Genomic DNA, 11834 nt, shown 5'->3' with positions numbered 1-11834 from the left:
AAGAGAGGGATGGAAAGAGAGAGAGGAGAAGGGGGGATGGAAAGAGAGAGCTAGAGAGAAGAGGGGATGGAAAGAGAGAGCTAGAGAGAAGAGGGGGATGGAAAGGGAGAGCTAGAGAAGAGGGGGATGGAAAGGGAGATCTAAAGAGAAGGGGGGATGGAAAGAGAGAGCTAGAGAAGAGGGGGGATGGAACGAGAAAGAGAGAAGGGGGATGGAAACAGAGCACTAGAGAGAAGAGGGGGATGGAAAGAGAGAGAGAAGGGGGGATGGAAAGAGAGATCTAGAGAGAAGGGGGTGGAAAGAGAGAGCTAGAGAGAAGAGGGGGATGGAAAGGGAGAGCTTGAGAGAAAGAGGGGATGGAAAGAGAGAGCTAGAGAAGAGGGGGATGGAAAGGGAGATTAAGAAGAAGGGGATGGAAAGAGAAGAGCTAGAGAGAAGAGGGGGATGGAAAGAGAGAGCTCGAGAGAAGAGGCAACAAATCACAGCACGAGGCAGCTGGGAACGAGAAAGGGTTAGAAAAATAAAACCACATGCAATCCTTCCGAAGTAGATACACAGATATGCTTCATACGTCAGGGGAGTGAAGGTGACTGCACCTTTTCATCCCCTCCTTCCCCTCGTCTTCTCTCTTCCCCTCCTTCCTCTCGTCTTCTTCTCTTCTTCTCTTCCCCTCGTCTTCTTCTCTTCCCCTCCTTCTCTTCCCCTCGTCTTCTTCTCTTCCCCTCCTTCCTCTCGTTCTTCTTCTCTCTTCCCTCCTTCCTCTCGTCTTCTTCTCTTCCCTCGCTTCTTCTCTTTCCCCTCGTTTCTTCTCTTCCCTCGTCTTCTCTTCCCCTCCTTCCTCTCGTCTTCTCTCTTCCCCTCGCTTCTTCTCTTCCCCTCGTCTTCTTCTCTTCCCTCTTCCTCTCGTCTTCTTCTCTTCCCTCCTTCCTCTCGTCTTCTTCTCTTCCCCTCCTTCCCCTCGTCTTCTTCTCTTCCCTCCTTCCCCTCGTCTTCTTCTCTTCCCCTCCTTCCCCTCGTCTTTCTTCTCTTCCCCTCGTCTTCTTCTCTCTCCCCTCGTCTTCTTCTCTCCCCTCGTCTTCTTCTCTTCCTCTCGTCTTCTTCTCTTCCCCTCGTCTTCTCTTCCCCTCATTGGATACTACATCAGTAACATGTCATTAGAACTGTACGTTATAACACTGTCGTAATATAGTCAAACTGTTAACGCTTCCATAATGTAGTCAAACTATTTTATAACAGTAAATATAACCATACTGTTATAACAGTCAGTCATCAACTGTTATAACAGTCAAACTGTTACAACACTCATAATATTGTCATAAACTGTTAAGTCATGATATAAACTGTTATAACAGTCAGTCATAAACGATATGTTATAACAGTTATAATTCTTAACTGAATTTCCTAGTTAAATAAAGGTTACATAAAAAAAAAAATCATAATATAGTCCTAATAGCCAAACTGTATGTTATAACAGTCATAATTTAGCCAAACTGTATTTATAAGTCAAACTGTATTTTATAAGTCAGTATAGTCCTAAACGATGGTTATAATATTCATAATATAGTCATAAACTGTTATAAGTCATAGTCATAAACTATGTTATAACATCATAATATAGTCATAAACTGTATGTTATATCATATTATAGTCAAACTGTATGTTATAAGTAACTGTCATAAGTCATAATAGCCAAACTGTATTTTAACATCATAAGTCATAAACAATGTTACAACAGTCATAATATAGCCAAACTGTATTTTATAAGTCATAATATAGTCATAAACTGTGTTATAACAGTCATAATAAAGTCAAACTATTTTATTACAGTCATAAGTCATAAACTATGTTATAACGTCATAGTCATAAACTGTATGTTATGACAGTCATAAGTCAAACTGTAACAGTCATAATTTAGTCAAACTATATGTTATAACAGTCATAAACGGTATGTTTTAACAGTCATAAACTGTCATAAGTCCTAATAGCCAAACTGTATTTTATAACGTCCTAATATAGTCAAGCTGTATGTTATAAGTCATAAACTATAATTTATTTGCCGTCAGTCAGCACTTCCACACAAACTATTATTCTGTGTGTGTGCCAGCGCATGTTCTTTTATCTACTATAACTCATAAATTATACTATAACAGTCATAATATAACCAAACTGTGTTATAACAGTCATAATATAGTCATAAACGTGTTATAACAGTCATAATAACCAAACTGTATGTTATAAGTCATAATATAGTCATAGACGTGTTATAAGTCATAGTATAGCCAAACTGTATGTTATAAGTCATAATGTAGCCAAACTGTATGTTATAACAGTCATGATATAGCCAAACTATGTTATAACAGTCATAGTATAGCCAAACTGTATGTTATAACAGTCATAATATAGTCAAACTGTATGTTATAACAGTCATAATATAGACAGTCATAATAAGCCAAACTGTATGTTATAACAGTCATAATATAGTCAAACTGTATGTATATAACAGTCATAATATAGTCAAACTGATTGTTATAACAGTCATAAATATAGTCAAACTATGTTATAACAGTCATAATATAGTCAAACTGTATGTATTAACAGTCATAGTATAGCCCAAACTGTATGTTATAACAGTCATAGTATAGTCAAACTATGTTATAACAGTCATAGTATAGTCAACTGTATGTATAACAGTATCATAATATAGCCAAACTGTATGTTATAACAGTCATAGTATAGCCAAACTGTATGTTATAACAGTCATAGTATAGTCAAACTGTTATAACATGTCATAATATACCAAACGTATGTTATAACAGTCATAGTATAGCCAAACTGTATGTTATAACAGTCATAGTATAGTCAAACATATTTATAACAGTCATAATATAGCCAAACTGTATGTTATAACAGTCATAATATAGTCAAACTGTATGTTATAACAGTCTACTAATATAGTCAAACTGTATGTATAACAGTCATAATATAGCCAAACTGTATGTTATAACAGTCATAATATAGCCAAACTGTATGTTATAACACAATCATAATATAGCCAAACTGTATGTTTATAACAATCATAACATAGCCAAACTGTATTTAAACAGTCATAGTATAACCAAACTGTATGTTATAACAGTCATAATATAGTCAAAACTGTTATGTTATACACAAGTCATAGTACTAGCCATAAAACTGTTATGATTAATAACAGTCATAGTATAGCCAAACTGATTTATAAACAGTTCATAATGTGGTCATAACGTGTTTATAACAGTCATAATATAGCCAAACTGTATATTATAAGTCATAATATATTCCAACTGTTAAACGTCACAAATCACTGTTAACACTTCATAGTTAACTATGTTATAACACCATCATAATATAGTCATAAACATGACATAACTGTGTCTGACCCTGGCTCTTAGCCCCAATCCCTCTGTGTATGTCCTGTATGTGCCGTTCTCCCAGGAAAGAACTGGGTAATGTAAAAGATTAAACTTCCCATTGTTTATGAACTAAATGGACAATAGAATAATCTTCTATAAGGAGGTCAAGTCACTGAATGTCAACTGACTTCACACAGTTCAACAAACACAATCAGCTTTGTCCCACTTTAAAAACAAAGTACACCTCCTAAAGGCTCTTATATAGCATACATAAAGGCTTCAATAAGGACTACATAAGTGCTTCACAAATCATCTCTAAGTGTTAAGTCATACTATATAAATGGTGTGTAACAGGGTGACAAACCATTCCCACTGTAGGGTGAATGCCAAATGTGACATAACACACTATGTAGCATACATAAACCAATACCAACACCTTTGCCCGCCCCATGCCCACCCCTGTGCCCTAATAGTATGCCCAGCTTGCTCCCAGAAAGTCACAGATATGGTCCCTGGTGCCCACCTGGGCATGGGAGCGGACAGTGAAGTTCATGACCAAACCAGGAGCTGGTGTCCGAGTAGCGGGGCCAGCCGCCAGGCGCTGCTGTCTACAGAAGCCGCTCTGTTGCATCCGTGAGGCCGGTGCCCGGTGTGGGCGAATGTCCCCCAGTAACACACAGCCGATTGGACAGCAGCAGCCGCTCGTCGGTGGGGCCAGCGTGAAGTTGGCCACGGAGGCCGTGTCGAAGAGGAAGGCAGCTCAGCGCCCTGACACACATGCTCGTAGCAGAAGGACAGACCGGACCACACACTGTGGTCCGACATCACATGGTCGAAGACGTACATCCACACGGCGCTGCCCACTTTGGTGCCCGCCCGGGCTGCCTTGCGGGAGGGCAAAGGAAGACGTAGTCTGTCACAATCTGGAGGTAAGTAGAGAAGGTCATTGAGGTCAATACAATCTGGGTTAAACAGAGAGGTCATTATGAGTTCAATACAATCTGTGGGTAAACAGAGAGGTCATTGAGTTCAATCAATACAATCTGTGGGTAAACAGAGAGGTCATTGAGTTCAATACAATCTGTGGGTAAACAGAGAGGTCATGGAGTTCAACAAACAGAGAAAAGAGTCCCTAGTGGCTAGTGTGTGTGCTACAGAACTTCCGCTCAAAGCCTTTTGTCTCGTTTGTTACCTGGAAACTATACTCAGGAATACACTCAGGGCAGCCGCCTACGCGGCACAGAATCATCTAGAACACCTGTAACCCTCAGTGTCCTCAAAGGATATACACTGAACAAAAATATAAAACGGAACAATTTCAAAGATTTTACTGAGTTGCAGATGAGGAAATCAGTCAATTGAAATACATTCGTTAGGCCCTAATCTATGGACTTCACATGACTGGGAATACAGATATGCATCTGTTGGTCACAGATACCTCCCCCTCGCTCTCTCAACAGCTCACTTTATCTCCCCCTTTCCTTCTCCCCAGTTCACTTTCTCTACCCGCTCTCTTCCCCTTTACCTCTCCTCCTCCCCCTCCCAGGCTGAGCCATGTGGCCTCAGTGCTATAGCTGACATTTGTCATGACCCTCCCCTCCCCTGAGACCTGTCCTTTAGGAAGGGGGGGGTCCTTCCTCCTCTTCTGCTCCTCTTCACTGCACACACACACACACACACACACACACAGTCTGACAGTGAACTGTATATGAATACCAAACAGGTATGGGAGTGTCACCTTCTGCCCCCTGCCTCTCTCAGCACACTCATCTCTCACTTTAGATTCAAAACCTTCAGAGAAAGTGCCTGAGGCCATTTACCATCCGAGCTCTCTGTTTCACATTTTGGATGTGGACTTGGAAATGAGCGCGTTTCCCTCACTCCAGTGAATGCATGTATTCTACTGATGCAGCTTATGTATTCATCGTCTGTTGTTGTCTCTAGTGTGGTTGGAGTCAGTTTATTCTGTAATCCACACTGAACATCATCTAGCCTGAGCTGGTAGTGAAATAGAGCCATATTCATTATGCAGCCCAGGCTATCTGATGGCAGCTCTCTGGCTGTGATTGGGTGAAGTTGTCCCTAGACACTGATCTTTGGTCAGTTTTGCATTTCCCCCAATAATGGTTAAGGTTAGGATGGGGGGAGGGGAAGCTGATCCTAGATCTGTAGCTTGGGGAAACTGTGATTGGGTAGTCTTCCTCTGTGTCTCTTATTTCCTGAAGATCTGCTTCCACTGTGTGGTATACATCTCAAAGAGACAATGGCACTCTGCCTAATGAATATTGAAGAGGATGGCCATGGGAGGAGCCTAAACAGAAAGTAGTATTCTACGCCCCTCTGCTGGTAATCATACGGAGTTGCACTTTGAAGAACCAAACTATGAAGTAACCCATCTCTACACAGATTAAATCAGAATATTCAAAGCATTTACCTCTAAAATAATTCAGGCAGTTAGAAACCTAGCTCTCTGGGTTATTGTGATAGTTCGGTTAATCAAAAATAATCGGAACCTAATACATATTTGGTAGCCTATAATTATAATGATTAAGTCCGTCCTGATTTTTTTGATGACTTGGACAGAGCATTCCCACAGAGAATTGAGTAAGAGATTCAGCATGGGAGTAGGGTGAAGGTACCGCTAGAGTAGACGCTTATCTTGGGTCAGTTTAGCATGTTTTGTAGGTTAGGATTGGGGGAGGGGAAGCTGATCTAGATCTGTACCTACTAAACCTTCTCCCCAGAGCCAACAAGGCTCATCTAGATGCGGTGAGACGAAGCGAGGAGATGGGCAGATGTGTCCTCATCAGCTCCGAGGTCTCTTTCTACAGTCCACTGGCTGCAGACGTGACCGTCTAGCCCTACAACCACTGATCTGGAGCCTGACAATGAACATTGCCAAAACTTTTTTTGACTTTAAATGTAAAACATAACTTTTTGGGATGATTGATCAGTGTCCTTTTTACATTCGATGTGTCTTTTTTCTAACATTGTTGCATGGACAACACACTGAGTTTCTCCCTGGCTACGTCCCAATGACTTCGTCTTCCTGATGTCTGGACCCGTTCACTACTCATTTAAAAGCATTGGATTGGTGTAGGCATAGTGGAGTTTCCATACCAGTAATCTCCTGCCAAATCCATTAAGGGAAGTGAACAAGTGCACACTTCGGGAGAAAGGAGAGATTATTGGGACGCACCCTCTGTGAAAAGTCAGATTTTACCTGAGCCGCATGTCCCGTCGGTCAACGTCCCTGTACAGGGGCAGGTACTTGCGTAGGATCCTGAGGGCGTGCGTTTGAAGATGGCCGTGGTGTAGACGATGCACTCCACCACAGACACAGGCTTGGTGAAGACCCCGTACACAAAGATCACCCCTCCTCTGAAGTGGTCCCTGCAAGGTTGTTGTACATGCCTTCAAAACTTTGGTCCAAATGTTCTGGTATAATCTTGGTTGTGTTAATTAGGCACCAAACAGAAGAAATCGGGATGAAACAGGGAGGAGGGACTATCTGGAATCATTTAACATTTTCTATATAATTTCTATACAATTTATATAATAAATTCATTGCGAGCCCTAATGAACACAACCTGGTAGAATATAACCATGCATCCTGTAGAAGGGAAGGACACAGAACACATCAGGGACGAAGAATCTCTCCTACAGATGTGTTATGTCGAGTGCCAGCTGAGAGGGAACAATTGCACTTCACCGTCTAACATTCAACTACTCAATCTAATTAAGTCCACAGCATTAGCCAGCTTAGCCAAAGTCCAGGCATTGACTTGGGGAGCCAATGCAACTATTCAGGTCTCTGGCAATGGTTACTCGTCATCACACATGCACCGAACCACCTCTGTAACCTTAAGTGTGGAACAGATGTCTTCACTAGTACAGAGTACCTACTTTTAATATACTGTAAGTTGTCCTTGAGTGTCCTGAAAGACATCTGCCAAATTAAATGTATATTATGTGTTATGGGGCCAGCCGTTAAAAGCTGTTCTGGTTAATTGTGAGTGTATTTCAAGTGGTCCATACCAAGGAGGACTGGTTTCTCCTTCTGCCAGTGCCCTTCTGGAAGGCAGTCACAGCCTGCTCCTTGATCAGCTCTCCATCTATGTAGGGCCCCCAGGTCTCAAAGATCTCCAAGAACTTGAAGGGATTCACCACTTTGGAACCTGAGACAGAGAGAGAAGAAGAAGATGAGGAGGGGAAAAAAGAGAGCGAGAGAGGAGAGAGTCAGAGAGAACAACAATTAGCTACTTACCAAAATACACCCTGTAAATATACATAAAATGACTCCACTCAAAATACTAAACAACTAGCTCTGTAGTGAAACACACAACTCTGAGATGTTGATTTTGTCATGAATAAGGGTCAACTTAGATAGGTCAACAGTAGATAGGTAGAGGGTCAACTTAGATAGGTCAACAGTAGATAGGTAGAGGGTCAACTTCGATAGGTCAACAGTAGATAGGTCAACAGTAGATAGGTAGAGGGTCAACTTCGATAGGTCAACAGTAGATAGGTAGAGGGTCAACTTTAGTTGTGTCCCAAATTGTTCCTTACTTTTGACCCGAGCCCTATGGGGATAGGGGGCCATTTGGGACACAACTCTGTGTAAAAACGGTCAGTCAGTGACAGACAGACAGAGACACAGAAGAAGACTGGTCTCCTACTTGACTTCATCTGGGCAGCGAGGACAGCCTGAGGACTGAGGGACAGCAGGCACACGATGTCGCTCACAGAGCAGTTGGCCTGTCTGGCAAAGTCCCTCCCCAGCTTCAGGGCATCATGTCTGGAACAAAGAAAACAGACCGTCTCTCTCTGCTCAATGGGAACATTAGGTAGTGCCACATCTCTACCAGGAGAGTAACGACAGCTGGAGATGGAATGACTGTTTTACTAGGACATGGACWTAACAGTACTTRGTCTCCTTGGACAAATTAGCATGTCTAAACTGTAACCCTTAGGGGATAAATAACATTGATTGAATTTTCACTTTTGTAGTCAATTTCACATATGGTAAGGATTACTCATTCAAAATGTGGGAAGGATAAGTTGATCTATATAGTTGATAGAAGCAAAGTGAGGGTCTCGTTCTTAAACCTGGAATCCTTAAATGGTGAAACCGCCACGTCTGTTTGGGATATTATAACAACGAAGAAGTTACTGGAAACAATGAACACTGTATTTTTCCCTTTGCCATCATCGCACGCGCGATAGAACAGTAGAATACGTACTGCCATTTATTTTGTRACGTTGCACGACGCTCAGCTTCGTAAACAAAACAAAAACAACAACAACGGCGGTGGGGCGGACAGTGGCGCCGTTTCCACTACGGCGGATTTATTKTTTTAAGGAGTTAGCGATCAAGACCACCAGCTGAGTCATGTGTACATTCGGCCAACGGAAGGAAACGGACTGAAACAGGAAGATAAGTGTGGATCTGTCCAATGAGAAACGCTTGTTTTTGCTGCAGTGTGCCCTAATGAACACTACCCAGATGTTAGGAGTTAGAGGTCACTGACCTGGTCTTGAGAGGGATGGAGAAGGGTAGGCTCTGGAACACAGCCTGTTTGAACAGGGGCTTACTGCTCTGGACCATCAGATGGACGCTCACTGACTGGGCTCCTGCACTCTCCCCAAATATGGTCACCTGTGTTGGATGTTAATGGGCCATAATCAGGGTTGTGTTGTATATCCACAGACAGAGAAAATAACAACGTACACAAACACATAATCCTGATGGTTTTATGCCTCATTTAGATATAACGCAGAATGATAAAGCTGTTGATCTTTGTTTGATGGAGTTGGTATACAGAACTGAAAGGCTTTCAGCATCACTTTTACTGAACCAACCAGCGTGTGGTACTAGCTGTTTGTATGAGATGCCAGCGATTTCTCTTTCTGCATGATCCAACGAATGTGTTTGTGTTGGATCTGTCTCTGCAGTAGGGCACAACTAGGGCTTCTGGAAAACCAGAGAATCTATTGAAAGTTCCTGGAATTTTGCAACCCAACTCTGCAGCATAGCCCTATCTCKAAACAGCATCTTTCCCCACTCGATAACCACTCAGGGAAATTTCATCAGGGCTGGAGGAGCTCTTCGCCATGCCTCACAGAGGCTGTTATTCTCCCAGTAGTGTGGCGTCACTACAAATCAGTCACGACAGCACCACGGGATATATAGAGGTCATTCAACAACAACCACTGCTGAAATACAACCTTGTCAACAAGGTATTTCTAGACATGGTCAGAATGTGAATATCTAGTTCATCAGTGTATCTGGAGTTTTTTCTGACCAGAGTTGGGATCAATTCCATTTCAATTCAGTCCATTCAGGAAGTAGACAGAAATTCCAATTCAGTGTTCAATGACAACAATTGGAATTGAAATGTATATTTACTTCCTGAATTTACTGAATGTAAATAGAATTGACCCCAACCCTTTCCCCGACCCCAACCCTGCACCTGACCCCCAACCTGGTACTTGACACCAACCCTGCACCTAACGCCCAACCCTGCACCTGACCCCAACCCTCACCGACCCCCAACCCTGCACCTGACCCCCAACCCTGCACCTAACGCCCAACCCTGCACCTGAGCCCCTACCCTACACCTAACGCCCAACCCTACACCTGACACCCAACCCTGCAACTGACCCCCAACCCTGCAACTGACCCCTAACCCTGCACTGAGCCCTAACCCTGCACCTGACCCCTAACCCTGCACCTAACCCTGCACCTGACCCCTAACCCTGCACCTACAACACCTGCCCAACCGCACTGAACCCCAACTCTGCCCACCTGAACCCCAACTCTGCACCTGAACCCCAACCTCTGCACCTGAACCCCAAACTTCTGCCCACCAACTCTGCACCTGAACCCCAACTCTGCACCTGAACCCCAACTCTGCACCTGAACCCCAACTCTGCACCTGAACCCCAACTCTGCACAAAAAGAAGTGACCCTCAACTCTGCACCAAAACAAAAAGATCAGTTTGAGCCCGTTGAGATCATCAAGGACTTGYGGTGGTGGAAGAAAATTAGATGTTGTCATTTTGTACGACTGTGTGACCYTGGATCATTAGGCGTTAAGATAAAAAACAGACATAGACAGGCAGGGACTACGTGGGCWAGTCTAAGAAACACTCAAATTCATTTTCCATTGCGAAACATTTGTAAATATTTCCCTTGCATGCTCTAATGAACACAASCCAGGATAATGTGRACGTGCTTGCCTTGCTGGGGTCGCCTCCGAACAGAGCAATGTTTTGTTGAACCCAGAGAAGAGCAACCTGCTGATCCAGGATCCCATAATTCCCGGTTGCTGAGGTTTTGGGGTCTAATCCCGAGACGAGGAAACCAAACGCCCCTGCAATGATACACCAAGTTCCATGGACCATGAAAAACTGTACACAAAACACACCCCTCAGATTCAAACACATCAACACATGGTGTTTTGAAATGGTTCTATTTATGCCATTCCAGCCATTACAATTAACACATCCTCCCATCTCTGCCCACCAGCCTCTTCTGACACCCACACAGATAATAGCATTTTCWCAATGGTCTCACACACCCATATTGATCAGGCCACCACAGGGTCACAACTCGCTACACCCACCAAATGGTATTTGTTGAGGAGAGGATGGGAGGAGTCTAAGTCCACTTGAGAAAAGTATATTATATATACAGCAACTTGATATACCCAGGGTCTTCTGCTAAATCAGACAAGCTCTCTGTTCAGAAATGTTTGGAATCACAATCCTATTTTTGGGACTGTGTAGGGTAATGTAATCAGCAAACTCAATGCACTTCCCCCCTATGCTGCCCCCCCCGAGTAACGTGGCGTCGTGCATCCCCGGCCACGCGGGTCACCGTCTGGGGGCTTCCAGCGGTACGTGGCCACAGTGGGTCCGCGTACGGATCCCATAAAATATGTGGGACTTTCCACTGTGAGTCCCTTGATCACCCATTGTTGGTCAACACTATGGGCCATAGTCAGAATATCAGGGATGGTAGTCCCGGTGTTCAGTTTATTCTGGATGACTGGTTCCTCATCAGTCCAGATGGGAATGGAATCCTCTGGATCTCCAAGCTCCTCCGGTGAGTTTGTTCAAGCGCAAGAGTCTCTGTGTGATAGCTAGAGGCTGATCCCTAACCAGTAGTCCAGGAGAAGAAATCCTTCTAATAAACTCTGTAAGGTCGATCTCCTTCTCAACGTTGTCTCCTCTGCAAAAGACAGCGCAAAGACCAGGGAGCAAAGCAGTAGAAACATGTATAACTCTCCATCTTTCCTGAATGAATTATTAGAAAGTATTAGCCAGGGTCTCTCAGTCAGATCATTCTCTAGTTGCGTCGTAGCTGGGGAGAGAATTGAAGCCTAAACTCCCACACAGATGAAGAAGGGAAACGCTTTCACTTCCCCTAACGGATTCCTA

At 43.3% G+C, this 11834-nt stretch overlaps 1 pseudogene; it reads right to left on the bottom strand.

Moving 5' to 3' along the window:
• Window positions 1-3855: 3855 nt before the first annotated feature.
• LOC112076468 (crystal protein-like) overlaps window positions 3856-11834 on the bottom strand; it is a 13715-nt pseudogene continuing 5736 nt past the window's right edge.

Source organism: Salvelinus sp. IW2-2015, unplaced genomic scaffold, assembly GCF_002910315.2.
Source record: "Salvelinus sp. IW2-2015 unplaced genomic scaffold, ASM291031v2 Un_scaffold3771, whole genome shotgun sequence".
Classification (NCBI taxonomy): domain Eukaryota; kingdom Metazoa; phylum Chordata; class Actinopteri; order Salmoniformes; family Salmonidae; genus Salvelinus; species Salvelinus sp. IW2-2015.
This window is presented reverse-complemented; position numbering and strand designations above follow the sequence as displayed.